The 7,389-nt window shown below is 40.4% G+C and overlaps 1 non-coding gene across 1 annotated transcript; it reads left to right on the top strand.

The window, feature by feature from the left end:
* Positions 1-6,972: 6,972 nt before the first annotated feature.
* Positions 6,973-7,076, top strand: LOC130953302 (small nucleolar RNA R71). Its single transcript, XR_009075473.1, has one exon. It is a non-coding gene; the product is annotated as a small nucleolar RNA R71 (small nucleolar RNA).
* Positions 7,077-7,389: the final 313 nt, after the last annotated feature.

The raw sequence follows: 7,389 nt of genomic DNA on the forward strand, positions 1-7,389 counted from the left end.
ACTTAGTGATAAAAAAGTAATGACATAAGACTCAACAAATGGACGCTCCAGACTCATCAATTCTTCAAGCCCAATCCCATAAACCATGATATTCAATTGGGTTTCATGCCATAATAAGTTTAAGTTAGTATTTGTGCTCAATGGCTAACTTAAACTTCAATATATTTGGCCCAGAAACCTTCTCAATTGGTGGTGTTTAAGTTGAAGTTTGAGTTTCAGTTTAAGGTCAAACTAAAACTTAAACGTGTAATTGAAAGAAAGCAACCCAGGAGAGTGAATATATCGAACACGTTTAACCTCCAGTTTGAGGTCAAACTGGAGGTTAAACTTGGAAATGAAGAAAGCAACCCCTGGAGGCAAATTGGGTCGAGCACGTTTAACCTCCAGTTTGAGGTCAAACTGGAGGTTAAACTTGGAAATGAAGAACACACCCTGGAGGAGGAAAACTATCGAACACGTTTAACCTCCAGTTTGAGGTCAAACTGGAGGTTAAACGTGGAACTCTTCTGGTGCCTCTCTTGCTTCTGGCGTTTAACCTCCAGTTTGAGGTCAAACTGGAGGTTAAACGTGGAATGCTTCTTGGTGAGAAAAGAAAGTGTCGAACACGTTTAACCTCCAGTTTGAGGTCAAACTGGAGGTTAAACGTGGAAATGCTTTTGTGCCTCCCTTAGTTCAACTCTCATTCTGGCGTTTAACCTCCAGTTTGAGGTCAAACTGGAGGTTAAACGTGGAATGCTCCTTAGTGACCTCTCTCATTCTGGCGTTTAACTTCCAGTTTGAGGTCAAACTGGAGGTTAAACGCCAGTTACAGCATTTCCTCTCTTCTCATGATTTTGGCGTTTAAGCTCCAGTTTAACCTTAAACTGGAGCTTAAACGTCCTATTTGATATTCAAGCTTCCTTTATTGATTTTGTTGCTTCCTTGCCTAGCCTCTTCTTCCCTGAAATCATCCAAACAATTGCATCAAAGTCTTACAAAATTTCATGAGAAATCATCCATTCATAGCATTTAAGTAATATCACTAAAAACTCATGGAATTTGCATCAAAATCATAATGTTTTGGATGGTTCATTGCTTTGTTGTTCATTTAACCATTCTTGGTTACTTTAAGCTCAAGAAAATGCATAAAACAACTAAAACTAACAGAAAAATGCTAGTGAAACTAGCCTAAGATGCCTTGGCATCACAACACCAAACTTAATACTTGCTTGTCCCTAAGCAAGTCCTGAGATATTTGAGAAGAAAGTATGAAACAGAAGCAATTACATTGGCTCTATTAGCAAGCATTTGAAGTTCAATCAGAAGAGTTTTATGCAGAAAGTTGCAGCATCACTTTTTCATTCTTATCAGGTAGGATTATCACTTTTTATTGCATCCATCAAACACTGCTATGGTCTCTTGTTATTCTTATGTCCTTGGCACTTTTTCTTTCTTTGTTTTTCTTTTTCTTAGAGTTCCTTTGCTCCTTGTTTGCTCAGTGTCATGTGTTGCACAAGCCTTTGGCATTTTCTTTTTCTTATCAGTGCAGTACACATATCCACTACAGGCATTTTAGTTCACATTTCTTTTTGAGACATTGGTGCCCAGCACCTCTTTGTGTAACTAAATGTTTTGTAGCTAGGTTGCTCTTGATAATGGACTTTTGGTTGATAATCCCGGGTTAGTTAACCCAAGTTACCAAGTGTTGAAACACTCCACAGAACCTATTCATCCAAGCAGATCCTAGTACATAAACACCACAGGCATATGTCTCAAAAGTTCAAACCATTGGTGCCTAGCTTTATTTTCTTAATTCTTTTGCTTTTTGATTGCCCCTTTTCAGTGGCTTTTCTTCTTCTTTTTTTTTCTTTTTCATGGCCAAGGACATTTATTCATCAAGATCCATAGACAGTATTTAACTTCTACACAAAAATGATAATTCTACACTTAATTTCCAGTGAGCTAACTAAACAATCAAGCATGCATACAACCACTTAATTCTACTTGATTTGTCACTAATTGAGCCAAGTTACTTTTGTTCAAACTTTTCTTTTAATTTTTGGAAACAGAACAAGCATGGCAAGCATTTGTTTAAGAAGGTGGAGTTATATCCAAACATCTAGGCATTCACTTTATTCAAAGCAGTAAACAAACAAACATACTAAAAACTTCACTTAAACTTAAACTACTTAAAATGAAACAAAGCTCATGAAGACAATTCACAACTATCATTTGATTGTTAAGGAACGGGACCACCTCTTATTTATTGCTTGGTTCTTCTTGATTCTTGGGATCCTGCTTCTTCTTGCTTCTTACCTCTTTTTGACCACTTGTACTTCCTTTGTCTTTTCTCATGAGCTTTTTCCAGAATCCAGCCTTTTTCATTGTTTCTTCCACTCCTTTTTCAAGGACCATTGCCTTGTTTATTTCTCCTTCTTTCCTCCCTTTGAAATACTCATCAAAAGCTGGGAATGCTGGGTCCATCTTGTGTAGATGTTCCCCTATGTAGTTCAGCTTGATTTGAGAGCTGATGTTGTAATCAGCTTGAACTGAGTATCTCGCATTCTGCAGAGTGGTGGCTTCCTTGAGTGCAAACATATTGGCATCTTGGTGTTGGCAGATGTGGCTGAGGGATTCCTGTAATTGTGAATTTTGTTCCCTCTGCAGATCTAGGAATCTTGATTCAAAGTTCTTTTGCATGTCCATCATCTTTAGGTGGAAGTCCTCTTGCCTCTCCTGAGACCTCATGTATTGTTGAGACATTCCTTCTATGAGTTTTTGCATTCTGCTCATATCCATGGGGTCTCCGGGAACTTGTTGCATTCTTTCTGGAATTCCTTGCTCCTCTTGCTCTTCTTCTCCTTCTTCTCCTTCTTGTTCTGCTTCTTGTTCTGTTCCTGCTTGTTGCCCTTCTTCATTTCTTCTTTTGGTATGTCTTGGGGGCGCTGGGCCAAGAGTCATTCTCTGAGCAGTGATGGCCATTCCAGGATATAGCCAATCAGGTCTTTCATCTTCAAGTGGTACTTGGGCATCGATGCATAGTCTAATGATGGTGCTAGGGAAGTGGAGCCAAGAGTCATGGTCACTTTTCTCACTAAACTCTTGTATCTGTTCGGCAATGAGTTTATGAACTTTGATCTCCCCTCCCACCATAATGCAATGTAGCAAGATGGCTCTTTTGGGAACTATTTCTGAAGTGTTTGCAGTGGGTAGGATGGATCTCCTAACTATTGCATACCACCCTTTAACTTCAGGTGTTAGGTCTCCCCTTCTCAAGACTCTTGGAGCCCCTTTTGTTTTTCTCACCCATTCAGCTCTGATGGCACAAAGGTCTTCAGCAATAGTCGAATAGTCAGGTTCTACCCTCATCCTTTCCTCATAACTTGCTTGGCTGAAACGTATATTTTTCAGGCCAAGAGTTTTCATGATTGCTTTGGGGCTGAAGTCAACTTCCACCCCTCTCACATAGCTTTTGTATGTGGGTTCCTCGGTTGTATCCTCCCTTACTGCATTTGCATAAAACTCTTTCACCAGGTTGATGTTGATTTTAGTGATTGGCTTAGTCAAAAGCTCCCACTTCCTCTTTTTGATCTTCTCCCAAATACCTGGAAACTCATCCTTTTCAAGGTCAAAGGGAACCTCAGCTAGTACCTTTTTAGGTCTCATCCATTCGGCTTGAATCTCATGGAAAACGGATTTGTATTTCCATGCATCATATTCCCTTTCCTCCTCCATTGCCTCCTTATCCTTTCTTCTTTTGTGGCTAGATGAGGCTGCCATTGGTTCCTTGGTTTTGGCAAGTGACAAGCTAGAGTTGACAAGGTGAAGTAAGAAGGAAGTGGGGTGAGATTGTTGTCGGCAAGAGATAGTTGTGCTATGATGAAAGGGAATGTGCAAGAAGGAGATTTGGTGGTGTGGAGCTCGTTCCCTAATTGGTTCTTTATAATGCATGTACTTGAAGAATGGACGGCTAGGGTGGATTGTGAAGTGTGGCTTTATGGTAAATATATGAGTTAGGGAAAAAGGGTGAATTGTTTTTCACTTTCTTGGAAGTATTCTGGGTGCATTGGTTGTACATGTAGCTATCATTTCATGCAGAATTCCCTTTTCCCATGTGCTAGTTTCAAGACTTTTGAACTTTCTTTTTGACCAAGAACCGTGCCTCCCCTCTTGTCTTCTTCCTCCATTCTTATCCTTCCTTTTGTACCTGCACAAGCAAACAAATGTGCTATTATTTTTCGGTCCATGTGAATAGTCTTTGCACATGTTTTTTCATTCTTTTTGAATTGTAAATCAATGCTTGTCTTTGTGAGCTTATAGCCGTGACCTTTGTGTGTATGCACATTTATTAATGGACACCAAACTTAATGTTTGGTAATGTCTCCTGATGTCATGAAATCCATGTTGGTTGTCCTTAATGAATGTGCATAATTCTAATAAATCATAGTCACTTTGGCTCTTTGATCCTAAACAATTTTACTACCTAAAGTAATTGAAATCAAAGTATTAAAACATGCAAATGGTAACTTGTCATGAATTTCTAAATCCAAAGGAACCTCTTGCTTTTCATCAACCGTGTTCCAAGAGGAACACCAAACTTAATGTTTGGTTGTGCACCTTGAGTGAAAGATTGAATACAATTTGAATAAGATTTGGGGTGCCTTCAGGCACACCAAACTTAGAGACCAATTGTATTTAACATGCAATGTTTAGTGCACCTTATCAACAGTTGTCCTGAGGATTCAAATTCATGTATAAGAAACCATGCTTTATTAGATGCAGGGCAAAACAATAAAGAGTAAGGATACTAAAACATGGGTTGCCTCCCACGAAGCGCTTCTTTAACGTCACTAGCTTGACGGTTGTCCCTTGTTAGGGTGGATTGTAGTGCTTGATGTCCTCTCCTCTCACTATGGAAACATCCCCATTTGATTCCTTCATGATTTCCAAATGTTCCATAGAAAGAACTTTCCTGATTGTGAACACTTGAGGGAGCTGAGAAGGAATGGGTTTGAGGCCAGGTGGGATTGGCAAATAATGACTTGATATTACTTTATCTCCCGGAGAGAAACCTTCAGTGGGAATTTTCTTGTTTCTCCACCCTCTTGGCAATTTCTTTACAATTCTTCTCTCTTTCTTGAGGCTTTCTTCATTGACCCTTATGACAGGAGGGTCTTTCTGAGCTGTTTCTATTGATTCTTGTGGCTTTAACTCTTGCCATTCTTGTTTGCCTTCAAAGGATTGCTTTAGAGTTTCAGCTGCTGAACTGCTTTCCTCCAAGCATAGATTGCTACTATCATCCTTAGGCTTTTCCGGTTCTGGTTCAGGCTCAGATGCAGGTTTAAAAACATGGAAAACGAGCTGTTCATCATGTACTCTCAAAATGAGCTCTCCTTGTTCTATATCTATGAGCGCTCTAGCAGTGGCTAGAAATGGCCTTCCCAGAATGATAGGTTGTAGGTAGCTTTCCTCCATGTCCAAAATGACAAAGTCTGTGGGGAAAAATAATTCCCCACTTTCACCAGCACATTCTCAACTACCCCTTCAGCTTGCTTTTGAGTTTTGTCAGCCAGTTGTATGATTACATCAGTGGATCTCACCTCATTCAGTTGTAGCCTCCTCATAAGAGTCAGAGGCATCACATTTATGCTAGCTCCTAGATCACAGAATCCTCTGTCAATTTTTGTTTCCCCTATGACACAGGGGATATGAAAACTGCCTGGGTCTGTTTTCTTAGAGACTGTATCCTTCTTGATGAGTGCACTGCAGTCCTTGTTCATTATTACAGTTTGTCCTCTCTTCAAAACTCTTTTCTTGCTCAGCAATTCCTTCAAATACTTGATGTGTGTAGGCATCTACTGGAGGATCTCAAGAAAGGGAATATTGATGTGGAGAGACTTAAATGTCTCTAAGAACCTTGAATATGTTTTCCCTTTTTCACCTCCTCCTAACCTTTGAGGAAATGGTGCTTTTGGTTGGTATGTTCCCAGCATGCCTTCCTTTTGCAATTCTTTGGCGTGCTCAGTTTCACTTTCCTGCTTAGCTTCTTCCACAGCTTCTTCCAAGACTTCTGGCTCCTTCTCTGAGGATCTGATTCCTTCTTCTTCTGAGACTTCCTTCAATATGGTGATGGCCTTGCATTCTTCCCATCTCACTCCCTTTTGTTCCCCTTTAGGATTCTTTTCGGTGTCACTAGGGAACACTGCAGTTGACTTGGGGGCCTGTTGAGATAGCTCTCCTACTCGAGACTCCATCCACTTGAGTTTTTCACCATGGCTCCTTAAGGTTGATCTCACATCTTCCTTAAAACTTTTTAATTCGGTTATGTCTTGACTCATGGTTGCAAGCCTTCCTTCTATCCTGTTTAATTGATCTTGAAATTGTTGGTTCGGATTAGATTGGGCAGGTTGGTTATTTTGGCCATGATATGATGGTTGGGAGTAAGTGTTTTGTGTGGCTTGGTATGATCTTTGGTTGGAGTTTTGGTATGTGGAATTGTTATGTTGGTTGTGGTTGTAAGGTTTGTGGTTTTGTGGTTGGGTTTGCTGGTTTCCCCACACAAAGTTTGGGTGGTTTTTCCAACCTGAGTTGTAAGTGTTGGAATGTGGATCATATGATTGCCTTTGTTGATTTCCCACATAGTTGGCCTCTTCCCAATCATCTCCTTCAATGCTTACTTCCTCTTGATCTTGTGTGTGTATTACAGCCACTTGCTTTGTGTCTAATTTCCTTGTGAGCTCTGCTAGTTGCTTGGCAAACACCTTGTTTTGAGCTAGAATTGTATCAACATGGTTCAGCTCCATGACTCCCTTAGTGTTGTGTATCTCTGAAGCATAGTAGTACTCATTCTCAGCCACTGTCTCAATCACTTCAATGGCTTCTTCCACAGTCTTTTTCCTGTTCAATGAACCTCCTGATGAATGGTCTACAGCCTTTCTTGATTCATAAGAAAGTCCATCATAGAAAATATGCAATTGTACCCATTCAGGGAACATGTTGGGTGGACATTTCCTTGTCAATTCTTTGAACCTCTCCCATGCCTCGTAGAGCGTCTCACCATCTTGTTGTTTAAAAGTCTGAACCTCAGATCGAAGCCTATTGACCTTTTGTGGGTGGTAGAAACGTGCCAGAAACTTGCTCTCCACCTCCTCCCAGGTTGTTAGGCTGTCCCTTGGGAATGATTCCAACCACTTAGCTGCTTTGTCCCTAAGTGAAAATGGGAACAAGAGCAGTTTATAGGCATCATCCTGGACTCCATTGGACTTCACAGTATCGCAAATTCTCAGAAATTTGGTGAGATGTTGGTTGGGATCTTCACTAGCACTCCCACCAAATGAACAATGGTTCTCCACCAGTGATATCAACTGTGGTTTGAGTTCAAAATTATTGGCCTGAATGGGTGGTTTCTGA

The sequence above is a fragment of the Arachis stenosperma genome, chromosome 9 (assembly GCF_014773155.1).
Source record: "Arachis stenosperma cultivar V10309 chromosome 9, arast.V10309.gnm1.PFL2, whole genome shotgun sequence".
NCBI classification, from domain to species: Eukaryota; Viridiplantae; Streptophyta; class Magnoliopsida; order Fabales; family Fabaceae; genus Arachis; species Arachis stenosperma.